At 41.7% G+C, this 21,706-nt stretch overlaps 1 protein-coding gene across 1 annotated transcript in view; it reads right to left on the minus strand.

Annotated features, from left to right (window-relative positions):
• The window catches only part of LOC126108226 (zinc finger protein 90-like), a 126,772-nt gene that overhangs the window by 63,866 nt on the left and 41,200 nt on the right, over nucleotides 1-21,706 (minus strand). The gene's annotated exons all lie outside the window — the stretch shown is intronic.

Consider the following 21,706-nt stretch of genomic DNA (forward strand, 5'->3'; position numbering starts at 1 on the left):
CCTCCTGAACCCACTGTTCCATATTCTGCTAACAGTCATTGGATCTCGACCAACGCAAGCAGCAATGTCGCGATACGAGAAACCGCAATCGCGATAGGCTACAGTCTGACCTTTATCAAAGACGAAAACGTGATGGTACGCATTTCTCCACCTTACACGAGGCATCACAACAACGTTTCACCAGGCAACGCTGGTCAACTGCTGTTTGTGTATGAGAAATCAGTTGCAAACTTTCCTCATGTCAGCACATCGTAGGTGTTGCCACAGGCGTCAACCTTGTGTGGATGCTCTGAAAAGCTAATCATTTGCATATGACAGCATCTTCTTCCTGTCGGTTAAATTTCGCGTCTGTGACACGTCATCTTCGTGGTGTAGCAATTTTAATGGCCAGTAATGTAGTAATCAGGATATGTATTAGCTGCAATCTGGGCAGTAAAACTTCTAATTTGGATGCTTTTTTATGATGTTATAAAAGTTTAGGAGACCTGTTAAAATACAGAGGAATTACTGAAAATGTGGTTATATGAGTTTATAGCTAGTCAACAGAGAAAACAAACTCCCTTATAGCCCTTGACCCACTGCAGTTGGAACAAAGTTTGAAAAATAATTGGTGGCAATGCAAAGCAGGATCACTGCATCAAGAATTGATGAAAAGGTGACCGTAACAAGATATCTGAGGTAACTGACATTTCTACTAAAGTCACGGTGACAGATTTCTTCATTAGTGCTAACTATACCCAGAACGAGATGGTAATAAACAGGCAGTGTGGCAGCTTTGTTTCATCAACAAATTTCCTGGAATTTTCAGATTTTTCCTGGCTCAAATCAAAACTTTTATGACGTGTTGCATATGACAGCAAGTTTTACTTTATGAGGTTTTCATGGTTGCTAACAAAACATTGTGAGTCGCCACATCAAGTTTTAGTGACTATTCAATTGTGATGCATGGATTTATCAACAATTCTGTAAATTACATGGTCTCGCCTCATCTATCACCATTCTACGAGGTGCATTCAAGTTCTAAGGCCTCCGATTTTTTTTCTCCGGACTGGAAAGAGATAGAAACATGCGCATTGTTTTAAAATGAGGCCGCGTTCATTGTCAATACATCCCAGAGATGGCAGCACCGTACGGCAGATGGAATTTTATCGCCAGCGGCGAGAATGAGAACTGTTTTAAATACTTAAAATAGCGACATTTTCCTTACTTGAACAGCGTGCAATCATTCGTTTTCTGAATTTGCGTGGTGTGAAACCAATTGAAATTCATCGACAGTTGAAGGAGACATGTGGTGACGGAGTTATGGATGTGTTGAAAGTGCGTTCGTGGGTGCGACAGTTTAATGAAGGCAGAACATCGTGTGACAACAAACCGAAACAACCTCGGGATCGCACGAGCCGGTCTGACGACACGATCGAGAAGGTGGAGAGAATTGTTTTGGGCGATCGCCGAATGACTGTCGAACAGATCGCCTCCAGAGTTGGAATTTCTGTGGGTTCTGTGCACACAATCCTGTATGATGACCTGAAAATGCATGTCATGCAGGTGGGTGCCACGAATGCTGACGGACGACCACACGGCTGCCCATGTGGCATGTTGCCGAGCAATGTTGACGCGCAACGACAGCACGAATTGGACTTTCTTTTCATCGGTTGTCACAATGGATGAGACGTGGATGCCATTTTTCAACCCGGAAACAAAGTGCCACTCAGCTCAATGGAAGCACACAGATTCACCGCCACCAAAAAAATTTCGGGTAACCACCAGTGCTGAAAAAATGATGGTGTCCATGTTCTGGGACAGCAAGGGCGTAATCCTTACCCATTGCGTTCCAAAGGGCACTACGGTAACAGGTGCATCCTACGAAAATGTTTTGAAGAACAAATTCCTTCCTGCGCTCCAACAAAAATGTCCGGGAAGGGCTGCGCGTGTGCTGTTTCACCGAGACAACGCACCCGCACATCGAGCTAACGTTATGCAACAGTTTCTTCGTGATAACAACTTTGAAGTGATTTCTCGTGCTCCCTACTCACCTGACCTGGCTCCTAGTGACTTTTGGCTTTTTCCAACAATGAAAGACACTCTCCGTGGCCTCACATTCACCAGCCGTGCTGCTATTGCCTCAGCGATTTTCCAGTGGTCAAAACAGACTCCTAAAGAAGCCTTCGCCGCTGCCATGGAATCATGGCGTCAGCATTGTGAAAAAGTGTACATCTGCAGGGCGATTACGTCGAGAAGTAACGCCAGTTTCATCGATTTCGGGTGAGTAGTTAATTAGAAAAAAAATCGGAGGCCTTAGAACTTGAATGCACCTCGTAAGCCATGCTGTGTCATAACCTCAAGTATACGAGAAATCCTCACTGGAACATAGTTCAAACTGTTCTGCCTGGAATGTAACATGAATTGACTTTAACAGCAGTGGCACTTCATGGTTCAAACCGGACACTCTTCACTTGTAGCAAGACACTGTGAGAAAGTTAGCAAAATGCAACTTAGCATTCTTACTTATAACTGGAAGAAAGGAGAACAATCTGAGAACTATTTTTTTGACTTTTGCAGACAAACTTGCAATTCTAGTTGAATCTCTACAAGACAACATAATGCACATAAATACCTCACAAGAGAGAGCTTCAAAAGCTGACCTATGCATATCTTTTGAACAAACAGAGTATATAACACATGCAAAGGATGCACCAAAATAAATGGAAACTGATTATACAAGAATAAACAAAGCTACAAAATTTCAATATCTATGTGACAGAATTACAGAAATAAGCAAACTTAGCATGAGTAAGGAACATGGAAGTGGCTTTTCAATTAACAAAAAACCTTTATAACAAGAAATGTTGTTATAACAATAAATCTTTATCCATAAATGGGAAACTCTTACATCACTAGTGTCCTTAGACTAGGTTGTCTTCATCTTCAGAATGCCTTTCATTAAATAGAGCCAAACAATTAGGTGAAATAGAAAAGAGAGAATGGAAAATAATCAGGAAAATCTTGGGACCAAAATATAACAGTGGGAAAGCAAGAAGTAATAAAGAAGTTTAATAAAGAATAAAATGAATACTAGACAGAGTGAGGAAGAGAATAGATATATTCTATGTACGCCTAAAATGGCTAGATGAAAAAAGAATAACGAAGAGAGTTTGTAACTTTTTTAACAGAAACCGAAAAACATCAACATGCCCCGAGAATTCCAGGTACTGGGAGGAAGAGCATATCATAAGAAGCTCCTGAGAAATTAATGGTAAGTGGGATAGGGTGACATGGGGCAGTTTTTCACAGTATAATCTCTCTTTATTATTCTAATAATTAACACACTTTGAAATATTAGGTGATTTGTGATTTAAAAAGCTCAATAAAATTAAATTCCAATGTTAGGTTAATAACCCAGAACTATCTGAGATATTACAAAACTCCTGAATACCTTGAGATTTCCCTGATTTTTCTGGGTAAAATGTAATTCCCTGAGAATTTCAGGTTATCCAGAAGAATTGCCACCCTGATCAATGACATGGATCGCAGAAGTTAAAGCAGACCTGAGGAAAATGTAAATAACAGAGGAAGAAATAGGAGAGACAGAGAACTTCAGAGCAAAAGTATAAAGTTTCATGGGCTTCAAAAAGAAAAAAATTAAGAGAAAGATACAAGATGGATAAAAGAAAGAAAAGAAGAGCACAAGAAAGAATGAAAAACTACTGGAAAGAAAGAAATGGGGAAACAAAGAAGACACAACATTACGAAAAGGAAAGTTGCTACTCACAATATAGCAGAGATGCTGAGTTGCAACTTTCTTTTTCCAAAAAAGACATAAGTTATTTCACATGATCCTCAATAGGCCAAACCAATTTAAAAAAAGAAGAAGAAGAAGGAAGGAAAACACCTTAATGATAAAGGCTGATCTCAAACATGCATGTTCAGATATGGATCTGTACTTTATTTTTTTTTTCAAACCTTAAAGAAGTCACCACTGCCTTTGTGTGAATGATTAATTCACAGCTGTGTAACAGATTATCATGCACACTGCACTCACAACAAGGAAATGGTCCTGGAGCTTATGCAAAGATCTCTCACAAGGCACAAAGAAAATTTGGTCATAAGTAAAGAATTGAGGGTAGGAAAGCAAAAGTAGATTTACTGAACTCTGTTTTCAAATGCCCTTACAAAGGAAAGTGCAGGAGAATAGTACTAATTAATTCTCACAGCACTGCAAAGAAGAGTAAAATAGACATTAGTGCAGTTGGGAAACTGCTGAAACTGATAAAATGGAACAGAGCTCCAGGTCATCGTGGAATCCCAGTCAGGTTCCATAAAGGATTTGTGGCAGGGTTGGACCACATTTTAACAACAACATTCCATAAATGCCTTGAATGAAAAACTTGACCCTCTAGTTGGAAGAAAGCATATCTCACACCCATCTACATCAAGTGTTGCAGAACTTAACCACAAAGTTACTGTGCTATGCTCTTGACCTCCATCTGTTGCAAAATCCTCCTCCACGTTAACCAGCATGCATTCCAAAAACATCAATCATGTGGAACGCATCTCTCATTTTATCACCTGACATCGTGAAAGGTATGGTCAAAGGCAATCTTGTGGATGTTGTATTCTTGACTTTCAAAAACCAACTGATTCAATACCATACTATAGTTATTATTGAAAGTACCAGTTATGCTGATGTTATCTTTGATGGAGAGTCATAACTAGAAGTAGAAGTGATTTCAAGAGCAGCCCAGGGAAGTTTTTTGGGACCCCTGCCATTCATGTAGTATATAGACAATATTAACAGTAACCTCAGATTTTTGCAGATGGTGCAGCTATGTGTACTGAGGTACTGACTGAAAAAAGCTTCACAAATATTTAGTTACATATTGAAAGATTTAAAAATGATGCCAAGATTGGCAACTTGCTTTGATGAACAGAAATATAAAAGTGTGAACTTCACAAAAAGAAAAATGTTGTTTTCTATGACCGCAATACTAAAGAGTCACCACTGGAAGTGGTCAACTCATACAAATACAAGGGTCACTCCAAAAGAAATGCACACTATTTTTGTAAAAATACAGTTTTCATTCTGCATGTGTGAAAGTTTTACAGTGTGTAGATACATCCTTCCCACTTGTTTTCAAACTTAGTTCAACCTGTTCCCGTGAGTGGCACCGTCACAGCATGTCTTCAAGATGGCTGCTACACTTGACATTCATCAGAAGCAATGTTCTGTCATAGAATTCCTGTGCTGTGAAAACGAGACAGTGGGGAACATCCACAAATGGTTGAAAAAGGTGTATGGAGATGCTACTGTCGATTGCAGTACAGTTAGTCAGTGGGCGAGCAGGTTACGTGACGAAAGCGGGCACGGCAATATTGAGGATTGTCTCGCAGCGGCAGGCCTCGTACTGCACACACTCCAGACAATGTGCAGAGAGTTAACGAATTGGTGATTGCTGACAGACGCATCACAGTCAACGAATTGTCACGCTACGTTGGGATAGGGGAAGGAAGTGTTTGCAGAATACTGAAAGTGTTGACACTAAAAAGGTTTGTATTGGGTGGGTTCCCAGGATGTTGACAGTGGCTCACAAAGAAACAAGAAAAACAGTATGCCACGAACTTTTGGAATGGTGGAGATGAATTTCTTGGAAGAATTGTGACAGGTGATGAAACATGGCTCCATCATTTTTCACCAGAGACGAAGAGGCAATCAATGGAGTGGCATCATGCAAATTCACCGAAGAAAAAAAAAATTCAAAACCACACCTTCTGCTGGAAAAGCTATGGTTACTTTTTCGATTCCGAAGGACTTTTGCTTGTGGACATCATGTCAAGTGGAACCACCATAAATTATGATGCATATGTGACGACACTGAAGAAACTTCAAGCTTGACTGAGTCCTGTTCGACCACATCGGCAAAAGCAGGGTGTTTTGCTGTTGCACGACAATACACGGCCACATGCCCGTCAAAAAACCATGGAAGTGACCACAAAACTCGGATGGACAACACTGAAACACCCACCTTACAGTCCTGACCTGGCTCCACGTGACTATCATCTCTCTGGGAAACTGAAAGACTGTCTTCGTGGAACAAGGTTTGAAGATGATGACTCCCTCGTGCACACTGCCAAACAGTGGCTCCAACAGGTTGGTCCAGAATTTTACCGTGCGGCTATACAGGCGCTGGTTCCAAGATGGCGTAAGGCAGTTGAGAGGGATGGAAATTATGTGGAGAAATGAAAATATTGTTCCTAAAGGATGTATATACACACTGTAAAACTTTCAAACATGTAGAATAAAAGATGGATTTAAAAAAATAGTGTGCATTTCTTTTGGAGTGACCCTCACACCTGGTCGGAACAATTTGCAGGGGTATGAAATGGAACCGTCACATCAACACAGTCACAAGTAAAAGTGATGGCAGACTTCAAATCTCTGGTGTCCCAGTCCAGTGGGTCTGAAGACCTGCTGGACAGTATGGACATCAAGAACAGACGCCAGGCAGCATTACCACAATAGAGGCGCTGTGGGCACCAATGTAAGTGCTGCCACAAACCACGCCTGTCCGGCTGGCCTATCAGGGCTGCGCTTTAAGGGCGGCAGTCAGGCCTCTTCAATCCGGGAGTTGTGATTTCTCTCTAGTACTGTACGGGTCTCGCTACACATTCATGTAATTGATTTGCCTTGATGGGTAATAAGCCCACAACCTTCAGTGTGGATGCACGCCAACATTTGACCTCTACCAGGAATCTAAATTTAGCAAGCACGATAGGGACTGCGGATAGGTGGTGGTGGATGGGAATGTGTGCATGCTGGCTAGCGTGCCGATGTAGTCTGGATGGTTAACACAACTTCCTAGTATGCAGGACATCTCGGGTTCGAAACCCGGTCTGACATACATTTTCACTTGTCACCGCAGATTCCGCTTAAAGCCCTGATGCAACCGATATTGTTAGTTCTTCCTCTTTCATCTCTATTCCTTTCTCCCTACCCCTCTCCACCTTCAATTTACATAATACAATGATAAACCAATACATTATGACCACTGCCTACCACAATACGGCAACAACAGCATGTAAGTGGAGCATACACGGATGGGGGACCACGCTAATGAAGATATGGGGTGCAAATGGTAAAATCCATTGAGATAAGCTACTTTGACAAAGGGCAAATTATTACTAAGCAGAGCCTGTGAACAAATATTGTAATTTTTCCTCCTATCTATGTAATTATGTAGTTATGTAGTTCTCAATTTGTTCGAGCAATCAATCATTCATGATAGGAAACGCAGTCATAACTCAGTCACTAAAAATGATACAAAAATTTTACTTGTTAGAATGAAATCAGGCGATGATTCGTCTTCTCTGCAGGCTCGTGCTTTGCGGCAGTCTGCTAATCTGTACAAATAAAATGCCTCGTATTTTTGGAAGCGCTGCATAATGAGTCGGGAAACCTCAGAGCAAGTGGATATTTGGCTCTGATGAAGTTTAACTTTCTGAAGAAGTAATGGAGTTCTTGGATTATTAAATGCAGGTTCGTATCCAGTCTTTCGGAACTTCCCTTCTGATTAACAACTATGCAATATATCGATAAATATCATTAATTCTCAAATGTCAAATAATGTAAATTGTTACACACAATTTGTAGGAAGGAGCAATATAAATATATATTTCCCTTTTAATCGTACAATTTCGTATCAGTTATCTTTTGTCATAAATCTCAATATTCAGATTACAATTCTTCAAACAATGCTCAGGCTAATCGGCACGAAGAAGTTTTTTTCTAACAACCACCAGAGAGAGTACTACAAAGAATAATTATACGCTCATGGCATAGCTGTTGTACGAAACTACTTTGCGCGTGGATTCTGCGAGTATGAAGATAGAAAATTAGTAAACGTCATTCAAGGGTAGAATTGTATCAGAATAATTCATCGAATATAAAGAGATATTACAATATCTCGAAAATGGTGAAGCTGATCAAATGTTCACATGCTACTGTCTTGAACATCTACGGAAAGTGGCAGGGTTTTTGGGTTTGGGTTGTTTTGGGGAAGGAGACCAGACAGCGAGGTCATCGGTCTCATCGGATTAGGGAAGGACGGGGAAGGAAGTCGGCCGTGCCCTTTGAAAGGAACCATCCCGGCATTGGCCTGGAGCGATTTAGGGAAATCACGGAAAACCTAAATCAGGATGGCCGGACGCGGGATTGAACCGTCCTCCTCCTGAATGCGAGTCCAGTGTCTAACCACTGCGAAAGTGGCAGGAGGACAATGAAACTACCACTAGGTGCTAAATGGTTGGACATCGATGACTCTTCACAGAACGTGGGGTCTGGAGGCTTGTCAGCTCTTTAAAGTAGGACAGATGGTGATCCGTCGCATCTCTGCCAAAAGATCACAATGCTCACGCATGCACAAGTGTTTCAGAGCACACCGTTCACCGTACATTGTTGAACATGGAGCTCCTCGGCACACCAGCCCTTCGTCTTCACAAGTTGACCCAACGACATCGCAGTTACGATTGCGGTGGGGACAGGACCATTGGGATTCGACCATAGATCAATGGGCACGTTTCAGCTCTTCAGGTGAATCACATTTTTGGTATGCTAGGTCGACGGTCGTCTCCATAAACGCCATCACTGGGGAGAACGGCAGCTCAAAATGTGCAATGCAACACAGATGCAGGCTCGTGGGAGCAGTATTACGCTACAGGTGGCATTCTCCCACACTTGCACGGGATCTGTGGTAGTGATTGAGACACGCTAACAGCTGTGAACCACCTGCGTCCCTTCACACTTGATGTCTTCCCTGGTGCTGATGTCATCTTTCAGCAGTACAGTCTGTGCCCCGGAGCCAGAACCATGCTACAGTGGTTTGCGGAGCATTATAGCAAACTCACATTGCTGTCTCGGCAACCAATTTCACTTGATGTAAATCCTATGAAACCCATCTATGTCACTACAGGGTGCCATTACCGCTTATGCAAATCAGTAAATCAGTGGTCCCTTATTTAAGTCAATCACATGACCTGTGCTTAGACATCTAATGCCACATACCTTCACAAACGTACCATCAAGCATCCCTAATATGCAGGCTCAGTGATGCATTTCATTCCAAAGATGGACAAACAAGCTATTAAGCTCTGGCTCATCAATGAACATATCATTGGCTTTGTGGTGTCACCGCCAGACACCACACTTGCTAGGTGGTAGCCTTTAAATTGGCCGCAGTCCGCTAGTATACGTCGGACCCGCGTGTCGCCACTGTCAGTGATTGCAGACCGAGCGCCGCCACACGGCAGGTCTAGAGAGACTTCCTAGCACTCGTCCCAGTTGTACAGCCGACTTTGCTAGCGAAGCTACACTGACAAATACGCTCTCATTTGCCGAGACGATAGTTAGCATAGCCTTCAGCTATGTCATTTGCTACGACCTAGCAAGGAGCCATTACCAGTTTATATTGAGATTGTTAGCAAATGTATCAACAAGAGCGATGTTCACCAATTATGGAATAAAGTTAAGTATTACATCAACTACGTACTTTATTTGCTATATTAATTACATTTTAATGTTCCAGACCTCATGCAAGCCTGCGTGAGCTAAGCGCGTGCATTTCGGCCTCCTTTAGCAACACGGTGTTGGCTCTTCTGCCAACACACCAGGCTTGGTTCTGAGTTCGCTACATCTTATTATACTATCTCGGTTTGACCTTTGCACTTGTTATTCTGCCATCTCATCTCCACTGCTGGGCATTCTCTTGTCACCCACCTGTCATTCTCTGGTGACTCGTTGTCAACGCTCTTGGCCATTCTGCCAGCCACCACAGTTTTCCAGAGTCATTTCCGGACTTGTTCGATTCCGGACACTATAAAATCATTTATAGGACAGGAGGAAACTGAGGTCACCCTAAAAAGGAGATTGCTAACAAAACACTTGGGCAACCAATCAAAAAATATTGCTCATGTATGTGGGATACATACCAAACAGGACTAGTGGGAATATTCAGTGTATACAGAGAAGGGCAACCTGAATGATTACATTTTCTTTTGACACTTGGTGGAGTGTCACAGAGATTCTGAAAAGATTGAAAGGGCAGATGCTCAAAAATATAAAAGACCACCTACAATGTTTCAAAATATGCTTAAACAATGAATCTAAGAATATACTACAAGCCCCAGTTTATCATTACCATTCAGGCTGCAAAGATAATACAGGGCTATTACAAATGATTGAAGAGATTTCATAAATTCACTGTAGCTCCATTCATTGACATATGGTCACGACACACTACAGATATGTAGAAAAGCTCATAAAGTTTTGTTCGGCTGATGCCGCACTTCAGGTTTCTGTCGTCAGAGCGCTCGAGAGCGCAGTGAGACAAAATGGCGACAGGAGCCGAGAAAGGGTATGTCGTGCTTCAAATGCACTCACATCAGTTAGTCATAACAGTGCAACGACACTTCAGGATGAAGTTCAACAAAGATCCACCAACTGCTAACTCCATTCGGCGATGGTATGCGCCGTTTAAAGCTTCTGGATGCCTCTGTAAGGGGAAATCAACCGGTCGGCCTGCAGTGAGCGAAGAAACGCTTGAATGCGTGCGGGCAAATTTCACGCGTAGCCCACAGAAAATTGGCTAATGCCAGAACTGGAGACCGACAGCGCCGACTTCATCTTTCAACAGGATGGTGCTCCACCGCACTTCCATCACGATGTTCGGCATTTCTTAAACAGGAGATTGGAAAACCGATGGATCGGTCGTGGTGGAGATCACGATCGGCAATCCATGTCATGGCCTCCACGCTCTCCCAATTTAACCCCATGCGATTTCTTTCTGTGGGGTTATGTGAAAGATTCAGTGTTTAAACCTCCTCTACCAAGAAATGTGCCAGAACTGCGAGCTCGCATCAACGATGCTTTCGAACTCATTGATGGGGACATGCTGCGCCGAGTGTGGGAGGAACTTGATTATCGGCTTGATGTCTGCCGAATCACTAAAGGGGCACATATCGAACATTTGTGAATGCCTAAAAAAACTTTTTGAGTTTTTGTATGTGTGTGCAAAGCATTGTGAAAATATCTCAAATAATTAAGTTATTGTAGAGCTGTGAAATCGCTTCAATCATTTTTAATAACCCTGTATTAAGACTAACTGGAACCCGCCCAGATAGCTGAGCTCATTAAAGTGACTCTTTCCAGAGAAAAGGGAGGGGTACAGGACCCAGACTGAATCTGCCTCATGGATTGTGTATTTAAACCGGGGACCTAGAAATGATGGAGAGGCTTCGACCCGCCGTAGCCCTCAGTGGTTCAGAACCGCACGACAGGCCACAGCAGTCAACCTACCCCACCGCCGCCCCACACCGAACCCAGGGTTATTGTGTGGTTCGGCCCCCGGTGGATCCCCATGGGAACGTCTCATACCAGATGAGTGTAAGCCCAAATGTTTGCGTGGTAGAGTAATTATGGTGTACGCATATGTGGAGACAGTGTTTGTGCAGCGATTGTCGACATTCTGTAACTGAGGCAGAATAAGGGGAACAAGCCCGCATTTGCCGAGGCAGATGGAAAACTGCCTTAAAAACCATCCACAGGCTGGCCGGCACACCGGATCTCGACACCAATCCGCCGTGCAGATTTGGGTCGGTGACCAGCACGCTTTCCCGCTCGGGAAGCAGTGTGTTAGGCCGTGAGGCTAGTCAAGCGGGCATGCCTTGTGGATTACTTATCGCACACTTTAACTTGGCCCCTGCATGTAGGATACTGGGAGCAGAAGCTTGCAATCAGCTTGTAGCAAATCGGCTGCCGAGACAACCCCCAACTCCTTTTCCCAGAGCAGCCAGTGTATAGCTTATAGTGCATAAAAGAAACGAACTTGTGGCGGATTAATGTGTCACGGAAGTGACAGGAAAATTTACGGTGACTCACTAGAAGGACCAGATACAGCCTCTTCACTCATTGTTGTAAATGGTATTAACAATCACTATTCACAACAGTGCATGCAGATAAACACTATATTCACAATGGCTACTTATTGTCACGGCACAAAGTGTAGCTAAGGTTGGCAACGAAAGTAAACATTGGAGTGGCATAAAGTCAGCTGACTTCTGCCGATCGCAGGGGGCCAAATAGAGATGTGCAGTTGGTAACTGCGGGGGCCGGTGTGCGGGATAGCCTGGATATGGTTTTTAAATGGTTTTCCACATCTGTGTGTTGACGGTTTTCCTGTATCTCTTTCATGAGTTTGATGTTCTGGTTCCGTGAATTCAGGTGTTGCAGGAAGTCTTGTAGGTGATGGCATCCGTGGGGCAAGAGTACGAATTTATTGTCCAGATATCAAAAAAAGCACGAGGACTTGAAGACAACCGACTTCTGGACTTCTTCTCCAAATGCCTCCATAAGCAGAATGACCACCACTGGTGACAGTGAGCAGCCCCTCAGTAGTCCCTCTGTCTGCAATAATTTCCGTCAAACAGAAAGTAGGTTGAGCCTGAAGATTGCAAGAAGTTGGCTTGCCAAAATATTGTGCCTTTTTAACTACGCCACCTGGCTGAGTAACCAAAAATTATTCAAGATTTCCCTACACCAGGAAAACCTAAAATCACAGATAAAAAATGTATTTGCCATGCATAAATCGACTGGGTGATTCACAGTGCCTATTACAAAGTTCTAGAGGGCACTCAGAACAGCAATATTTGGTAGAAAACCCATGTCTGCAAATTTGCCACTTGGAAGATAAATGACTTAGACACAACAGCCAAAGATATCCGGCACATGCATCAACCAATTTGTCCCAGTGTGAACTAGTATACAGGGTGTTACAAAAAGGTAGGGCCAAACTTCCAGGAAACATTCCTCACACACAAAGAAAGAAAATATGTTATGTGGACATGTGTCCGGAAACGCTTACTTTCCATGTTAGAGCTCATTTTATTACTTCTCTTCAAATCACATTCATCATGGAATGGAAACACACAGCAACAGAACGTACCAGTGTGACTTCAAACACTTTGTTACAGGAAATGTTCAAAATGTCCTCCGTTAGCGAGGATACGTGCATCCACCCTCCGTCGCACGGAATCCCTGATGCGCTGTTGCAGCCCTGAAGAATGGCGTATTGTATCACAGCCGTCCACAATACGGGCACAAAGAGTCTCTACATTTGGTACCGGGGTTGCGTAGACAAGAGCTTTCAAATGCCCCCATAAATGAAAGTCAAGAGGGTTGAGGTCAGGAGAGCGTAGAGGCCACGGAACTGGTCCGCCTCTACCAATCCATCGTCACCGAATCTGTTGTTGAGAAGCGTACGAACACTTCGACTGAAATAAGCAGGAGCTCCATCGCACATGAACCACATGTTGTGTCGTACTTGTAAAGGCACATGTTCTAGCAGCACAGGTAGAGTATCCCGTATGAAATCATGATAACGTGCTCCATTGAGCGTAGGTGGACGGAACTAAAATGAGCTCTATCACGGAAATTAAGCGTTTCCGGACACATGTCCACATAACATGTTTTCTTTATTTGTGTGTGAGGAATGTTTCCTGAAAGTTTGGCCGTACCTTTTTGTAACACCCTGTATTTACTCAAAGATGCAGTTTCTTTGCGCAAATGTACCTACTAACAATGTTCACATGCACACAGTATAAAAGTTCTCGAGTTTCCTGAATTACCTTTGCTGCAGCCATGATGCAGGCAGACACATCCTGTGATTCCACAGGAGACTCGTAAACAATACTCTTCATGTAGCTTCATACAGAGGAGGGGGACAGAGGTGTTAAATTGGGAGATTGTGAACGCCAATGAATCGGTCCACTGTGACCTATCAACCTCTCCCTGAATGTTTTGCGAAGCTGCTGCTGGACACTGCGTGAAATGGGCTGGCACGCCATTGCTCTGGAACCACATCATCTGACAAATACGCAGTGGCACACCTCCAAATGCTGCACCTGTATGTCTCGCAAGAAGGCCACTTATCTGTGACCTGTTACACAGTGTGGTAGAGTACACGGGCCAGTTGGATGACTGTGCATAACACCAGCCCACACATTAGTACATTAGCACGGCTGTGTGCGCCGCCATTTTGTTGCGCAAGGCGGGTGACCTCGAACGGGACTTAGCCGCTGCACGAGGCGCCTGGCAGGAACGCGCTCTGTTAAAACTAGAGCACGATCCGCTGCTAAAAAGAACTTCCGGTGACGCCATTGTTCCGCTCGCAGCACTTACTTTCGCTTCCACGCCCTGATAAGCTTATCTCTATGACGTAGGACCACCATATCTCACTCGTGAGGCAACAGAGTGCTCATTCGACTCGAGGCAGCCGCACTTTACACACGGCCGTGCCATACAGGAGGAGGAGATATTTAAGGAAGATGAAGAATCCTGTCTACAAGAGTGTGGACAGTTTCAGTTTTACTCCGAACGAAACAGCACAGTAAGAATTACTACAAGGACCAATAAGTTTTGTAGGATGCAAGATTAATTTTTCTTGTACTACAAACTAGGTTGTGAGTGTTAATTCATGGTTAACGATTGCTATAGTACGAGGAGGTGATTCACCACTTGGAGGACTTGAGAGCTACAACGAGAGAGATTTGATTTCTTATCGTACATTTGCAACTGGTGTAATACCAAACAGGAATTGTGGAACGTGTGTAGTAACTACAGACAAACCATTTTCATTGTATACACGGAATAGGAAATCCACTGGGATGTGTGGTACGAGGATTTTCCTCATCCCAAATCAGGCTGTTACGACGGTTGAGCAGATCTTCTTTTGCAAAAAGAATGATCTGAGGAAAGTCTGGAATGTCAACACAGCAGTGTAGGAACTGTGTGCAGTAATCAGCACGTGGCTCAAAATCAGGTTGACTCAAGGACTGCAACCTCTGGAGGTGGTACAGGGAAAGTTACTGTTTGTGGGGAAATCGCCAGATGACGCTCTGGGATGCATCCACGTAGCCTGCGATGCTTCGAGTACTCGTCGAGTAGTCGGAGGACATCCTCTTCCAGGTCAACAGTGCGACGAACACAATCGGCCCTGTTAGCCCTGAAGGTGCTAGTTCCCTTAAGCCGTCATTCCAATCTTGCAAAAATTGACCCGGAAATCATTCATAACACAGGCATTGTGCTAATCGACCATTTTGTCCATCTCTGTAGACGAGCAACATGTTGGTTGAAAAATAACAGCTAGGAGCTTCTCTGCATCTTTAAAATTTATTACTGTCAGATTCTCACTCACATTTGATTAGTTGAAAAGCTAATAACGTGTCAACTGTAATCATAAACATAGCCAAATATGCGTAATATAGGTAATACTACACTTTGAGAACTGTTATGATGAAATAAACCGGTAGAAAGTATTCCTTGTGCCTCAGGTAGACACTGTAATTTGTAAGAACACTTGAAACTGTGCTTGAAAAAGTAGGAAGATACGGTGCGGAGATGGGGCTGACTATTAATCAAAGACCAAATATATGTTAACATCTAGGAAAAGATATAGTGAAGGAGAAAGAGGCACGACTTTGAACGGAGAAGAATATGAACGCTGTGAGAGCTTTAAATATCTTGGGTCACTGGTGAGAATAATGATATGAGAGAAGAAATACATGCAAGGAATGCAGCTGGTAACAGGAGCTACTTTGCACTGGTTAAAGTGTTTAAAGCAAGAAGCCTTAGTAGGGACCTGAAGATGACTATGTATCATACAGTAGTTAGACCTGTGGTGATGTATAGTTCGGAGACCTGGACTACGACACAAAATTATGAGGAGCTGTTGCTGAAATGGGAAAGGAAGATACTTAAGAAAATCTATGGGCCAGTGAATGATAGGGGTTTTTGGAGAATCAGAAATAATAAGATCAGAGAGTTGTACACCAAACCAGATGCTGTGACACAGAAATAAAGAGTAATAGACTATGCTGGTTGGGACATGTAGAAAGAATGGTGGAGAACAGCACAGTCAAGAAAGTTTTCAAAGGAAAACCTGGTGGGCGTCGTATAAGGGGCAGACCGAGGACCAGATGGCTAGATAAAATGGAGGAGGATTTGAGAAGGGTAGAGAGCCAGCAGAGAAGAGTGAGCAGAGATTGTCAGGGAGGCCAAGGCCCTACAAGGGCTGTAGCATGAAGGAGTAAGTAAGTATTTTAAACCGTGTTATTTACTTAAAATCACTAAAATACGGTTACGATCATTGTCTGTGTGCCACGGATTCGACAAGTAATTGATAGGGTTCCAGAGGTATGTGGCACCAAATGCCAATGCAGCACACACACCTCTTTCTCTCTCTTTTTCTCTCTCTCTTCCCATAATTTACGGGCTGTCAGTTTGTGAGCGTGGAGCTGGAGGCCGATAGCGTCCCAGTTGGGTTTCATGAGATTCAGATAAGCTGAATATGACAGCCAAGACATTAATGTGAGTTCACTATCATGCTCCTCAAACCACTGCAGCACAATTCTGGGCTCATCACACACCGTTATCCTGCTGGAAGATGCCATCGCTGTTAGGGAACACATCAAACATATAGGGTTACAGGTGGTCCCTAATAACGTTCACACAGTCCATACCTCTCACGATGCTTTTGATTACTACTGCAGGTCCTGCGGAAGCCCGGGTGAATGTCTACCATAACATAACACTCCTCCCACTGGCTTGTGTCTGTGGCACGCTGCTCGTTTCGAGCAGCCGTCCATCAGGATGAAAGCGTATCTGGACACGACCATCAACACGATTTAACAATAAACGTGATTCATCAGACTGGGCAACACAGTTCCATTGGTCCACAGCCCAATCTCGATGATCCTGTGCCCACTGTAGTCATAATTGACACGGTCATTGGGTCAGCATGAGAACACGTACATCTACATGGATACTCTGCAAATCACATTTAAGTGCCTAGCAGAGGGTTCATCAAACCACTTTCACAATTCTCTATTATTCAAATCTCGTATAACGCGCAGAAAGAATGAACACCTATATCTTTCCGTATGAGCTCTGATTTCCCTTATTTTATCGTGGCGATCATTACACCCTATGCAGGTTGGTGTCAACAAAATATTTTTGCATTCGGAAGAGAAAGTTGGTGATTGGAATTTTGTGAGAAGATTCCATCGCAATGAAAAACGCCTTTGTTTTAATGATGTTCAGCCCAAATCCTGTATCATTTCAATGACACTCTCTCCCATATTTCGCGATAATACAAAACGTGCTGCCCTTCTTTGAACTTTTTTGATGTACTCTGTCAATCCTATCTGGTAAGGATCCCACACCGCGCAGCAGTATTCTAAAAGAGGATGGACAAGCATAGTGTAGACAGTCTCCTTAGTAGGTCTGTAACATTTTCTAAGTGTCCTGCCAATAAAACGTAGTCTTTGGTTCGCCTTCCCCATATCATTTTTTGTGTGTTCTTTCCAATTTAAGTTGTTCAGAATTGTAATTTCTCAGTATTTAGTTGGATTTATGGCCTTTAGATTTGACTTATTTATTGTGTAACCAAAGTTTAACGGGTTCCTTTTAGCACCCATGTGGATGACCTCACACTTTTTGTTATAACTGCCAATTTTTGCACCATTCAGATATCTTTTCTAAATCATTTTGCAATTTGTTTTGATATTCTGATAACTATACTAGTCGATAAACGACAGCATCAACTGCAAACGACCTAAGACGGCTGCTTAGATTGTCTCCCAAATCGTTTATATAGATAAGAAACAGCAAAGGGCCTGTAATACTACCTTGGCGAATGGCAGAAATCACTTTTGTCTTACTCAATGACTTTCCATCAATTACTACGAACTGTGACCTCTCTGACAAGAAATCACAAATCCAGTCACATAACTGAGACAATATTTAATAAGCACACAATTTCACTACAAGCCGCTTGTGTGGTACAGTGTCAAAAGCCTTTTGGAAACCCAGAAATCCAGAATCAATCTAAATCCCTTGTCAATGGATATAAGCAAGCTACATGGAAATCTGCACACGAAGCATGGAATGCATTTGAACTATGATGGGAAAAGATTTGTTTGTGATCGTGTTAGTGAAATAATCAAAGAAAGACTTGTAAGGGATAGAACAATTTATCAGCTTCCTGAACATCCTTCCAACAGCGAGGAAAACAAAATAAACAAGAAAGAAGAACGAAAATACAACGCTGCTGACGTTCCTAATTTAAACTAGAGGTATGTGATGCTGTAAATATGATTCCCAATTACCAAATCGTGAATACGCCCGAACTAAAAATTTATCACCATAATGTGCAGTCCCTGCGTAATAAGATCGATGAAATTAACGTTCTATTAACACATGAACTTAATGATATCTCAGTGTTATGCATTTCAGAGCACTGGCTTAACCCAGAATTAATCCAGAATACGAAAATAAACAAATTTGTCTTGGCTGCTTACTACTGCAGGAATAACAGCAAACAGGGTGGGGTAGCAATTTACACAAAGGATAATGTAGATTTTATTACACTACCTGACTTAACTAGGGCAAATGTCGAAAAGGATTATGAAATTGCAGCTATAAAAATTACTCAGTTCAACCTGGTTATTGCTACAGTTTACCGATCACCGTCCGGGAATTTTGAACTTTTCTTAAACAAAATGGAGTCATTGCTAAATAAAGTAAATAAAATGGATTGTGAATTGATAATCTGTGGTGACTTCAATATTGACTTCCTTACGAATAGTGGAAATAGGGAGACCATTTTGAACCTTGCAACGTCCTACAATTTAAAGGCTGAAGTAAAAGCAGCTACCCGAGTATCAGAAACTTGTCAAACAGCTCTTGATCAGTTTCTAGTAAAGAAGAGTTTACACAACACCTCACTAAAAATTTTCAATGCAGGTTTTAGTGATCATCTTGCTCAAATATTAAGCATAAAAGTACAAGGCAGTATTATTAACAACATGTCTTTTAGAACAGCATATCGAAGTTATAATCAGCATAATGTGAACTACTTCAACAACTTATTACAGAAAGAAAAATGGCTAGGAGTGTACAAAATGAACGATATAAATGAAAAATTCGACACTTTCATTGATACATTAACCCATTTCTTTGAACTTGCATTCCCACTGAAAACATTAACCATACAGGGAAACTCTAGAACAAACAGCTGGATCACAAAGGGAATAAGGGTTTCATGCCAGAAGAAAAGACTACTTCATGAAATATGTAACTCAAAAAATTCCGCACCTGTAGTACGCGCATACTATAAAAAATACTCCAAAATATTAAGAAAAGTAATAAAAGCAGCAAAAATAATGCATAATGATGAAATCATTTATAATTCAGCTAATAAATCAAAGGCTATGTGGAGTGTTATAAAAAAAGAATGTGGAGAATACAGACAACCTTGGAAAAATATAACACTATCACATAAAAATAAAAAAGTAACAAACCCCTTAGAAGTAGCTAACACATTTAACAACTTTTTCACAGGTGTTGCTGAAAATATGTTACAATCAAACTTTAAGAGCATCCAGGCAAATGAATATAAAATAAGTACATGTAGAGGATCAATGTACATCAGTTCTGTTTCACAAGATGAAGTAGCTAAAGCAATAAAAGGACTAAAAAATTCCAAATCGGCAGGTATTGATGGTATACCTGCAACAATGTTAAAGAAGAGCGCATCAAACCTAATTGAAGTACTCACACATTTATGCGACTGCTCACTTCAGGCAGGCACTTTCCCTGATGTGTTAAAAACATCAAAAGTTATTCCTGTATTCAAAAAAGGGGATAAAGACAATGTAAATAACTACAGACCCATCACAATTTCCTCCTGCTTCTCTAAAGTACTGGAAAAAGTTATGTATGAGAAACTTATGAAATTTATAAATAAAAACAGCATCCTATGTAATGAACAACATGGATTCAGAAATAAGAGGTCAACGACAACTGCTGTCTATGAGTGCATCAATTCCATCCTAAACCTGTTGGACAAAAAACAGGAAACAATAGGAGTCTTTATTGACTTGTCAAAAGCTTTTGACATGGTGGACCATAAAATTCTGCTATCAAAGCTAGAAAGATATGGCATTCGAGGTCTGTCCAACAAGTGGATCAGTTCCTTCCTGACAAATCGTATGCAGGCAGTGTGCGTCAAGCACACAAATATTGAACTAAAAACTGTATCTAATCACTTATCTGACTATAAACAAATAAAATGTGGTGTACCCCAAGGATCCGTATTGGGACCCCTTCTGTTTCTTCTGTACATAAATGATCTAAGCTTAAATATTGATGCACACAAATCAATCATATTTGCAGATGACACCACGATTCTACTAAAAGGAGACGACGATGAACAGTTACAGCAGACAGTAAACACGGTCACAAAACAACTTAGCAGCTGGGCACACAGTAATCAGCTTGTAATAAACAGTAAGAAAACCGTTGCTCTAAAATTCCACAATGTTCCTAACAACGACATGTTTATCCCATCAGTCTCTATCAATGACGAACCAGTTGGTAACAGTACTGAAACCAAATTCTTAGGACTTTGGCTGCAGAGTAACATCAGATGGAATAAGCATATTGAATGTCTCAATGCAGAACTGAGCAAAACATGTTATCTTCTTTGTTCATTAAAATCATGCTGTAGTGAGAAAACAGTATTGAATGCATATCATGCGTACTTTCATTCTCGTCTTAGATATGGGGTCACCTTCTGGGGAAACTCTAAAATAGCTAATAGCACTTTTAAACTACAAAAAAGGGCCATTAGAATCTTGTTTGGGTGCAAGCCTAGAGACTCTTGTAAACCCCTGTTTAAGAAATCTGGTATTCCCCCATTACCGTGTGTATACATTATGGAAACCCTTTTGTTCTTTAAATTAAATGTAATAGGCAAGGACCAGAGGCTACAAAAAAACTGTGATATGCATGAGCACTTTACCAGACAAAACAGGAACTTACATATGACTCAAATCAGCACAGCACTGTGCCAAAAAGGTACTTTTCACATGGGAGTTAAGCTTTATAACAAACTTCCTGAAAACTTAAAAGCTATCACTGAGGTCAATACATTTGGAAAATCTCTAAAGTCATATTTACAGCATCACTGCTTTTATTCCATTGAAGAATATTTAAATTTATGAAATGTGTTATATAAATACTTGTGTGTAAAGTGTATTATTGTAAGCTTAAATATGTATGCCTTGAAATTACTTTCAGCCTGTATATTTATAACTTGACTTGTCCAATGTCTTACGCATAAGCTGCTATGTAGACAACAGGACCAATAAAATACAATCTACAATCTACAATAGCACTCAACACTTCATGCGAATAAAGAGCTAGTTGTGTTTCACAAGAACAATGTTTCCTAAATCCATACTGACTGTGTGTCAATATACCATTTTCTTCAAGGTAATTCATAATATTCGAACACAATATATATTCCAAAATCCTGCTGCATATCGACGTTAATGATATAGGCCTGTAATTTAGTGGATCACTCCTACTACCTTTCTTGAATATTGGTGTGACCCGTGCAACCTTCCAGTCTTTGGGTACAGATCTCTCGTCGAGCGAATGGTTGTATATGATTGTTGAGTATGGAGCTAATGCATCAGCATAATCTGAAAGGAACCTAACTCATAAACAGTACGGACCAAAAGACTTGGTTTTATTAAGTGTCTTAAGTAGCTTCACTATTCCGACGATATTTGCTTCTACGTTACTCATGTAGGCAGC

This window comes from Schistocerca cancellata, chromosome 11 (assembly GCF_023864275.1).
Source record: "Schistocerca cancellata isolate TAMUIC-IGC-003103 chromosome 11, iqSchCanc2.1, whole genome shotgun sequence".
Lineage (NCBI taxonomy): Eukaryota > Metazoa > Arthropoda > Insecta > Orthoptera > Acrididae > Schistocerca > Schistocerca cancellata.